We start from the raw sequence: 11,623 nt of genomic DNA, 5'->3' as shown, positions 1-11,623 counted from the left end.
CTACTGAATTACTTCAGTGCCTTTAACAAAATTCAATTGACTGTAAATATGTGGGTCTATTTCTGAATTATGTGGTTATTTTCTCTCCTTTTCATCAGTGTCTTGATTACTATGACTTTTGGTAAGCTTTGAAATTAGGGAGGCTAAATTTTTGAAAACTGTTTTTACTTTTAATTACCATGCTTATTCTATGTCCTCTGAATGTCTATATAAAATTTAGAATAGGCTGTTCAATAGCCATAATAGAGCTCATTGGATTTTGTATGAAATTGTGTTGGCTCAACCTATCAATATTAATTTAATTTGGGGAGAATTAACATTTTAACAACATTGGATATTCTAATTCATGAACACATTTATTATCCCTCTCTCCATTAAAAGAGAGCTAGATAATATCTTTTTAAAAAATTTTTCTTATCAGTATTTTACAGGTTAGAGCTACATATCATGCCAATGTGTTATTAGATCTATGCCTTTCATTAGATTTATACCTAAGTAGCTTATGATTTTGATAGCACTGTATATGATGTTGATTTTTAAAATTTTGGTTTTCAATTATCTATTGGTAATGTATAGAAATACATTTGATGTTTGATATATTAATCTTGCAGCTTGAACATTTGTGAAACACTTCTTAGATCTAGCAGCTCTTATGTAAATTCTTTTGGATTTCCTACGCATTTAATAACATCATTTGTCAGTTAATATAGTTGATTTCCTTATTTTAATGTGTTCATCCCCCGAGCTCCAGTATTATTGAATTGACAAGAACCTCCAAGACAGTATTAAGTTCACAGGAGTACCTTGCACATGGTCACTGACAGCTGAGCTGCACATGTCCAGGGGAAGGCTATGTAAAACTGTTAGTTAGTGGCTGTTGGGGTTTGAGCGTATAGCAGAGTCCTGGGGTTGAAGAGAGCATGCTTCCTTCTGTTGGAAGCTAGTATTTTCCCCTCGCTTGAAGATATTGCAGATAGCTCTCCCCTACAAGACAATGTGTATCCCTATCAATAGCTGGTTTCTCCTGTCCAGCAGATCAATCACTGGGAAAGGCCGAGCCTGCCAGGGAGGAAACAGACCATGTAGCACCATCAGGGCTGCAGAACCCAGCTGTGGTGTACCAGGAGGAACCCAGGGTATGGATGGGACTGTGCACTGAGGAGGCTGAATCACAGAGGTGCAAAATGAAGGTGGATAAGAGATAATTAATCCATAGGGGAGAATTCTCCTGAGATAAACACAAGATGTAGCACTTTGTCAAGGCCCTTGGAAGACCATTCTGACATTTTGCTAGGATGGCTTTTGGAAGCTAGGCTAAAAAAGAACTCCTATCACATGATGTTTCTGTTATCAGGTGATACAAGAAGAAACTGAAAGGCTTAGGGAAGCATAAGACAACCACAAGAATGAACATATTGTAAAAGGTCAGAAAACTGCCTGCAGCAGACCCACTGCACAGCTCTGTCCTCTATGAATCGGTTGTGCTCTGCTGGCTCCTGCTTCTCTGTCTGCCTTGACCTCTGATCCCTACCACCTCGCATCATGTGTTTTCTGTACACTTCAGCTCACTATACCATGTCCAGATAGCCATCCCCAGGCAAAAAACTGGGCAATCTTGGACTCACTGAATGAGTTTCTTTGCTTGCAGGGATGGAGTTTGGCCCTGCCTGTTTCCCGTTGTCTGAATATAGTTGCCTCATGTGTTTTGCCCAGTTTTACAGGGCTGACAGTTGGAGGGCTAATGTATTAAGATCTAATCTATGTTATGCCAGAGCAGAGCCATCTCACTTTCCTCTAAATGATGACCACTACACGGGACTGTTCTGGGAACAAAGTAAGACAGCTGACATGGTTTAGCTCTGTGTCCCCACCCAAATCCCATGTTGAGTTGTAATCCCCATGTCCCTCAGCAGAGGGAGCTTGTGGGAAGTGATTGGATCATGGGGACAGATTTTACCCTTGCTATTCTCATGATAGTGAGAGAGTTCTCATGAGATCCCATGGTTTCAAAGTTTGGAACTTCCTCCTTCACTCTCCCTCTCTCCTGCAGCCATATAACTCATGCCTTTCTTCCCCTTTGCCTTCTACCATGATTGTAAGTTTCCTGAGACCTCCTTAGCCATGTGGAATTGCAAGTCAATTAAACTGCTTTTCTTTATAAATTAGCCAGTCTCAGTAGTTCTTTATAGCATTGTGAGAATGAACTAATACAGCAGATCAGGCTTACTAGTAGATTAGTGAATGTTTAAGAATGTTAGTGTTTTTCAATTCAACAGTAGGTTATATATCTGTAAGTATCTTTAAAATACATTCCAAAGTAATTGTGAATGTCATGGGGATCCTGTGCCAGGAGCCAGGAGAGCGCCAAATCAGCTAGTGCTAGCTTTGGTATAACATTCACATCGGGAGTTATTTTGCATTTTTAATATTTTGTTCCCAGATGTATACTATAAGTAGCCGAAATGAAAGTTAGTGATGATAGAATGGTAAAGAACAAAGGACATTCATTTTTCATTTATTTTATACTTCACATTTTATTGATACAGAAACTGGGATCCAGAGCCATTCTCAGGCTCTTTATAGAATAAGCAAGAGTCTGATTCCACTTTTGATGTTTCACCACTGAGAGTGGTAAAGCTTAACCCAGTCATTAAGCACAATGTGAATCAAAGCCCCTTGGCTGCCCTGTTCTCAAAGCACTTCAGATCAGGTTGGGAGTTTCCCCTGTTCTCTCCAGAAAGCCCCAGCACATAAGTTTGTTCCTACTTATTCACTGTGTGGGCAGCATCAGACTTAACTTCTGAACTAGTTTTGAGTGGGGACTTGACCCCATCACCTGGGAGCAACTGCAAGATACACAGCTCCAATTCTAATACTACAAAATTTTATAAATGAAATATTTTACAATGAAAAATACAGGCCAAAATCCCAAAACACACTAGCAAACAGGGTTTTATAAAACTCTTAACATTCCACTCTGACAATCTAAGCCCACTAATTGCTCAATATTATCTTTATACAAAATTGTCAACAATTACCATGTATGTCATTTTATTAAAGTTATTACAATATTTAGCTGGAATAGCCTACAAAGTATCATACTTTCTGTTGTAATCATATTTTATAATATATGTCAGGTAATATTTATGGCAACTTCTGTATACCTGCCACTAAAACCTCCATATATATATATATATATATACATACACAAACTAAACATATTCGTCACAGTAAATCCTAGTGACCATTTGACCATTCTCCATATCAAGGGCTGTACATTGAGTGACAGTGATACATAAAAATGTCTTATCATTTACCCATAGATCCAAAATGCCTGTAGAATATCATATAATTATACATTACCTCTAGACTACTAATAAAAATAAATATTTTCTCTTTGTGGAGTTGTCTTTATCTTTTGCTTGCAGAATAAAATATTTTCAAAATATCTGTTTCAAACTAGTACCCTTTATCAAATTAATAGGGATTAAGAACAATTTGTACTCATTTTTGCACATTAGGGAAACAAACTTTCCTATACACAACCTAAGGTATAGAGAAGTGCAAATTGGTGCAATCTTACTACCATGCTGAACAACTTCAGGGCTCCACCAGGCACTGCCGCACAGAAGGTCACTCAGCAGCAGTCACAGTAAGGTTTTAAAAGCATCCATATCAACATTTCAAGTCTCTGTTCCAAGGAAACAATTGAGAAATACACAAAGTTACATGTAGAAATCTTTTTAGTAAAGCAATGTTCATAGTTGCAATAAACTAAAGTCAAGTAAAATTTCCTTGTGTAGGGTATGAGTTACGTATTTAATGGTGTATGTCTCTAATGGAATATGAGGCTACAACTCACACTCAGAAAATCAATCTATCTTTAAGATGAACATTATTCTGCATACGTACCACATTTTTTTATCCAATCCACCATTTACTATAGACAGTCATATAAAATAATGAAATTATGTCTTTTGCAGCAACATGGGTGCAGCTGGAGGCCATAATCCTAAGAGAATTAATGCAGGAACAGAAAATCAAATATTGCATGTTCTCATTTTTAAGTGGGAGCTAAACATTGTTTACAAATGGACATAAAGGTGAGACCAATAGGCTCTGGGAACTCCTAGAGGAGGGAGAATGGAAGGCGAAGTGTGGGTTGACAAACTACCCATTGGGCACTATGCTTAGTGCCTGGGTGATAAGGTCTGTACCCTAAACACCAGCATCACACAATATACCCATGGAATAAAATGCACATGTATCTTCTGTACCTAAAACAAAAGTTGAAATTATTTTTACAAAGATGGACATTATTTCATCTGTACTATGTTAAAAAGTCAAATTATAAAAGAGTAATTATTTTATTCTCCTTTAATTTGTTTGAAAAAGTCACAAAACATTTTGCATATCACCATGTCAATAGCACCTCCTTGCTGGAAGAATTATATCTCATTTGCATTATTTTAAAACCTGTCTCCTTTTCATAATATTTCATTGCACATTTTCTACCTTTAAACTTAGAGAAACAATGAATTCACTTAGATTTAGAAAAAAAAATGTTATCCCAAATGTATTTTTTAGTGTGGATTATAATATATCCTGGTACCAAAAGAATAGAATCATTCCTATCTTGGGTCCCTTTTTCTTTCTATATTTCAGTGTTGTCATGTGCTGTTTTAATGGAATCATTTCCTCTTATTTGCTTTTTATAGAAACAGCTTTTGCTTCATGTGAACACCTGCTAAAGATCACTTTGAACATGATGCACTGTCAGTTAACAGTACTTAAAAATATATTCACAGTTGTCATTAAAGAAAATTTTGTAATTTTACTCATTTTAATATCCAAAATAGCTTACTTCATAATAGCTGCCAAAAACAAAACATTTTCCATAGTTTTGGTTTTTATATGGTTCTAAAATCACAATGAAATAATGTAGGTATTGTGTGCCTGTGATTTTTGGTAGTATACTGCAGCATGTAAATATTTTTTTTTTCTTTGAGATGGAATCTCGCTCTGTCACCCAGGCTGGAGTGCAGTGGCAGGGTCTCGGCTCACTGCAATCTCCACCTCCTGGTCTCAAGTGATTATCATGCCTCAACCTTTTGAGTAGCTGGGATTTCAAGCACCTTCCAATATGCCCACCTAATTTTTATATTTTTAGTAGAGATGGGGGTTTCACCATGTCAGCTCGGCTGGTCTTGAACTCCTGATCTGAAGCGATCTGCCTGCCTCTGTCTCCCAAAGTGTTGGGATTAAAGATCTGAGCCACCACACCTGACCACAGCATTTAATGTTTTAACCACATACTCAAGTCTACCATTTTCACATTGAGAATTATAGCATGAAGGAAACATATAAAGATAAAAAACATATAAAAGTCTATTCTGGTCATATATTTCTCATGTCTAAAATAAAATACCAATTCTTATATTTAAATGCAAGTTCAAGCAGAATAGCTCTCTACATAGTATATTCTTTGATTTTATTTCTGAGATAAGTTTTTATAGAAGGAGAATTATACATAACAAATTAAAAATTATAAATATATGTGCTTTAATATTTGGAAAGGGGAGGGAAATTTTCAGAATCTCTTATCCTAATATGATTCCCCCTGGGACCTTGCCATGAGGAACAATAAGTGTCTGAGTAGAAGCCATCAATTTTTAATTCGATGGGTCTCCTATAGTGCCCCCTATAAAATACTTTCTCCCTTTGGGAACTAGAATCTATAACCCTGCAAAGACTAGAGTTGCAGGAAAGAAAATTTAAAAACTCTCCCAATCAGGTCACTGGCAGTGATTTTAAACTGAGTCAGTACTTTCAACCTCTATTTCCTAGACCCAAGTAGCCCACCTCTTGGGGACTCAGCCTCATATAAGAGTCATGCTTTTGGGTAGTGGGCCTAGAGATGGCACACTGGAAGTGTAAATTAGTGCGCTCTCTACCATGCTGCAAAGATCCAGGGAAGCTGGTGGTGACTGTCACAGGGCACCATCACAGACATGGAGCCTCTGTTGTCCTCAAGAGGCAGTCGCCAGCCTTCAGCGTGGTGGCCTGGGAAATCACCAATGGAGGCCTTGCCAGGTGCCTTGTCTTTGTTGTAAAATGGACTGTATGTTCTTCTCTTCAGTTTCTGCCTTTCTCCAGTTATTGGTCTCCTCAGAAGTGGATGTTGTGCTAGATTCTGATGATGACACATTGTGTCTTGTGGACCACAGGTCTCTGCATCATCTTCAAGAAAGGGGGAGAGGGCCCTAGCCTCTAACAGGAGGTGAAGGGATGTTCTGGGGTCCGTGGATTCAGGGGAATCTAGAATTTGAAATTTTCAAGCATAGCAGTTTAGTTATTTGCCAAGTCATACATTCTTTGTGCCATTAAGTTGTGGGAGATGAAAGTCATAATCTATGAATTAGATTAGATGAAAGTCTATCTTTGGCTTCCACATCTTGCTTTCAATTACTCCTTGAATGTTTTCATCTTTTATTATATTTTTTCAAAATAATATTTTTTCAAGTAACATTTAATAATTATGTTGTCATCATAACTATCTGCCCCATATTTCATAAACATTTGACTAATTTAATCTTTAACTCTATTTCCTTCTACTGATATTGCAACACAGCTCATCCCCAGAGAAAATTCTAGCAACTGTACTTCACTTTGTACTTGAGGTTATCAGTGCCCCATCTACCACCAGGGGTGCATTTTTATTGGCAATCACATGGCTGGTAAGTCAGCTTTAGAACGCAATATGGTGTCTGCTTTCACTGACTATCAATGTTACCACGTGTTAAAGAATGAGGCATTCATATTCTATGGCTGATATAAACAAAGTACCTTAAACCGGGTGACTCAAAACCACATACATTTATTTTCCTACATTTCTGGAGAACAGAAGTCCCCAAATAAAGGTTTCCTTAGGACCAGACTTTCTCTGAGACTCTGAATAGGGTTTTCCCTTGCCACTTACAGCATCTGGTGCTAGTTGTCAATCCTTGGCATTTCTTGACTTGCAGTTATGTTGAATTCCTGCCTCTGTCATTATACGGTATACTCCCTGTGTGTTTCTCCCTCTTCATGTCTCATTTCCTCTTCTTATAAAGACACCAGCCACACTGCATTAGGGCTCACCATAATGATTTTATCTTAACTCTATTACTCCTGTAAGAATTCTATTTCCAAAACAGGTCACGTTCAGAGATATCGGGGTCAAGACTTCCACATATCTTTTTAGGGAACATGTTTCAACTGATAACAGTGGATCTTCTCTGTGGTAGACTCTAAGATTAGAAATTTATTTGAAAGTGCTGTTAAGATTAGCATACGTTCATGAAAGGGAAGAATTCAAGGTTGCAGAGGGAGAATGTAGGCCGCAGTATAGTCACAACAAAGCTCTCAGCCAACCAGAAAGGGTGTTCTGATCTGGGATGACTCCTCAGAATTGTCCTAAATTGGAACAAGGGGTTGAGTAATTATGCCACCTACGTTAACAAGTCATTGAATTCAGACCATCCTTAGAGAGTGGGATGAAACTTTAGGGAAATAGATCTCCGCAGCTGAGGGCTGCCAGCCAGGAGCAAACCCAGGAGCTGTGGGAGGGGTTCCTGTAGGATTGAATGTGGGGGTTCTGGCTTCAGCCAGCATCTGTGACCTTTCACAGGTATCCATCTGCTTCACATCCATCTCCCTCTGAGCTGCCGAATCCCCTCTGAGTACACAGATACTACCACGAGAGGGAAGATTGAAACAGTGATTGCCCAGAAATGACCCAAAGCATGAGTGTATACCTCAATAGCTAACAAAATACTACTTTATACTGATCGCTGATTCATTGACCTTTGAAAAAATGGGTAAGTGAATTAACTAAAAAAGTGTTACACGTAAAATATTTTGGTAGATAGAATTTATGAATGGAAACTAAGAGGGTTTATGTAGTAGTGAGAATTCTGGAAGCCACTTCTCTAGATGTCTCCTCACCTTCTCACACCTGCACACATGAACGCCTTCTTCTTTCCTGTAATCTAAGACCAGTTCTTCTCTAAGGGTGGAAGTCAGCATTCCTTAGTTTCTTTGCAATATCATCGTGCTACCCCCATGGCTGTGCTCTCACTCTCAACTGGCTCATTCTCCCAAGCACACGAGGGTACACTACAGAGCCTCCCAAACAGCTCTCCTGTGACTTTACATCCCCAAGAGCTAAGACTGCGTTCCTCCCTTTCCCTGTTCCAAATTTTGATCTTCCTATTGCTACCCTCTCTTTCGTCAAGTTTCTTTCCAGTCAATTCTTTCAGTTTCCTTATTTCTCTTTTACTGTTGTTTCCACTTGAGCCTGCGTTCACTGAAAGGGCTTCTGTCAAAGTCACTAGACATTCGCATGTTGTCAACTTCAATGAGTGCCATGTTAGACCATTTCATCTCATCTGACTCATCTGTTCTCACAGGATTTTTTAAAACAGATAACCATCTCTTTTTCCTGATTCTCTCTTCCTGAATTTGATGATTTTACATTCTGCAAGTTGACTTCCTGCTGCTTTTCCCTTCCTTTTCTCCACCAACCCCAATTTTTCCTGGTGACTTTTGAAGCCAGTAAAATTGTGAACACTTTTCTTCCTCAGAGCTTGGTCCTGTCCCTTTTAAATCATGTTCATTGTATATTGTCTCAGAGGACCTTAAACATCATCTAGGTAAAGACAATTCCAAAATGAGTGTTTTATACCCAAACAAAATCTGAGTCTGTGTCCAGCCACCCTGGGACCTTGCCTTCAGACAACTTACTGATTTTCAAAATTAAAATGACAAAAACTAAATCTTAATTTCTACCCTCCTCAACACACTTATGTGTTACCTATTTGAACATCCTGTTTCTCCTTGTCTTCAACCAGGCTTCTTGTCTCTGACAATAAGGTTATCAATCTCAAATCATTTGAAATAAATTTGCCTTAAAAACATGAAGTTATTTCCAGATCACCCCTCTCCTTCACTTAAACAGGTCCTATTAGTCATGCTCCTGAAACCTTGAATCCAACCAACTCTCTCCCAATTCATAGCCACCACCCTATTCCAAAACGTTTTTCCTATGATAGAACAAGAGCCCCCAAATAGTCTTTCAGATTTCATTTTTGGTCAATTCAAGTCGGTCATTTAAGTGGCAGAGTAATCTTTTAAAGCACAGCTTGGATCATATCACTCCTTTGATTAACATAATTCAAGTGCTTACTAGTGCATTTTCATAGAGAATCTTCTTCACATGCCTATGGGTGCACAGTGTCACCTGGCTCCTAGGATCCATTGCTCACCATGGTGTTTCTAGCCCACACGACACCCCCTGGTTCTGCCTCTCATTTCCTCAGATGTGGGACTCACTTTTTTGCCTCAGGGACCACACACATGCTGTGCCTGAAGTCTGGAATGTTCTTCCTCTGTACTCTTCTTCTAGCTGGGTTCTTTTATATCTTGAAGTCTCAACTAAAAATTTCCTATTACAGTGATGTCTTTTAGTCACTCCCGACCTGCATGCCTCTTTCTCTTTCCCAGAGCCCTGCTTTCACCTCATCACATGAATTTGTTGTTTTACTTTTGTTTGTTTGTTTGTTTGCTTGTTTGTTTTAAAGACAGTCTTACTCTATTGTCCAGGTTGGAGTGCATTGGACAAGTCTTCACTCACTGCAACCTCCTCCTCCCTGGTTCAAATGATTCGCATGTCTCAGCCCCTCAAGTATCTGAAACCTCAGGTGTGCACCACCATGCCTGGCTAATTTTTGTATTTTTAAAAGAGACAGGGTTTTGCTGCCATGCTGGCCAAGCTGGTCTTGAACTCCTGGCCTCAAGTGATCTACCATCTTCAGCCTCCCAAAGTGCTAGGATTATAGGTGTGAGCCACCACCCCCAGCCTGTTGTTTCATTTTTATTGTAGGTGTCCAGTTAAATTCTGCCTCAAATAAGTAGGAATTACGTATGTTCCACCCTCTGCTATGGATTGAACAAAGGCATGATATGTAGCAATTATGTGACATTTTTTTAATGAATAAATAAAATGATTTCTCCACATCTGTTTTCAGGGGTAACCAGGGCTATGGTGTGTCTCACTCGGTCCCTCTGTTATTTCACTTGATGTGAGAGAAAATGGAAAATCCAGTCGCAGGAGCTCTGTGCTCACTGTCCTCCATCCACATCACCTCTGCAAGTCCCTCCAGTGTCATGAAGGACCAGGTTTCAGTAGGCAGATGAAGAGAGGAGGATGAGTCACAAGGAGGACAAATACCTCGTTGGATGGAGTTTGGGCACCGGACTCCTTGAAGAACAGGTGGCTCTGCTTAGGCTTTTGAGGAGCCTCTTGTACATGGTTATGTGCCTGACTTAAGATTCTATTCGGCACACAGTTGAGCTACTGCCCACGGTTTAAGGGTCACCAGATAATCCCCTTTAACTAAACAGTGTAACTTTCTAAGTGGAAAGACAGCTTTGTGCAGTCCGGCACAGCAACAGCAGTAATGTTTTACATTGGAAAGCTTTTGCTTTTCTACATATGTGATTGCACTTAATCAACGTCAGCTTGATAGTAGGGTTGACGTTTTCTCCATTTTGAGTATTAAAGTTGTATTTTAGAGTCAAAAACATTTTCTCTTAAGGCAAGGGTCCCCAACGCCCAGGCTATGAACCAGTACTGCTCCATGGCCTGTCAGGAACCAGGCTGCAGAGCAGGAGTTGAGTGGCAGGTGAGTGGGCATGACAGCCTGAGCCCTGTCTTCTGTCGATCAGCGAGAGCATCAGATTCTCATAGGACTGCGAACCCTATTGTGAACTGTGCATGTGAGGGATCTAGGTTGCGCTCCTTATGGGAATCTAGCACCTCCCCAACCATACTCCTCCACTAGACTGTGGAAAAGCTGTCTTCCACTAAACTGGCCCCTGGTGCCAAAAAGGTTAGGGACCACTGGCTTAAGGTACGTCTCTGCCCTAAGGTTCTTATTTAATCTTCTTATGGGTACTATGCATCAGAAAAGGGCTGCTGTCTACACAGGCTTCTGCAAATACTTTATTTGCATTGACCTTTGCAGGACTTTTGCTTTTTAATATCAATAATTGGACTGAGATTAAGGACACGTTCTTTGCCCTCAGTTCTTCTTTCAATATACTATGAGGTCAAGGATTATGTCCCTAAAAATTCCCTGTAAAAGTAATGTAATACATTGAGACCTGCCCTCTGAAAAGCCTGCATTTTCTCTGCTCCACAACATCTTTAATAAACTGCTCAGGGTGGTGTGAGGCACATGGTCTTAGAGGCAGGCTGCTGTTAGCACTGGGCCAGCCATAAATTATGTGCATGCATGCCAAGTGGGTCTTCTGTTAAAAGAATCATAGAAATAGCCGGTCTTTACCACAAATTTAGCAAAAAAATAGTGCATAAATAATACAATTTATGAGCTCCTGAACTGGGGGAGGCATATAGAAAATTAGAAAAAAAGGAAGAAATGAGAGAATGTTGCAACAGTATATCTTTGTAAGAAGAAAACATGTACTTATTCCAATTGTCTCCAAAATTATGCAACTAAAGGAAAGGAGCTGTCAAATCCCTTTCTAATTAAATTCATACATTTGTTCCTCTTCAAAAATG

The sequence above is a fragment of the Cebus imitator genome, unplaced genomic scaffold (assembly GCF_001604975.1).
Source record: "Cebus imitator isolate Cc_AM_T3 unplaced genomic scaffold, Cebus_imitator-1.0 Scaffold139, whole genome shotgun sequence".
NCBI classification, from domain to species: domain Eukaryota; kingdom Metazoa; phylum Chordata; class Mammalia; order Primates; family Cebidae; genus Cebus; species Cebus imitator.
The sequence above is the reverse complement of the archived record's forward strand: the minus strand, read 5'-3'. Positions refer to the sequence as shown.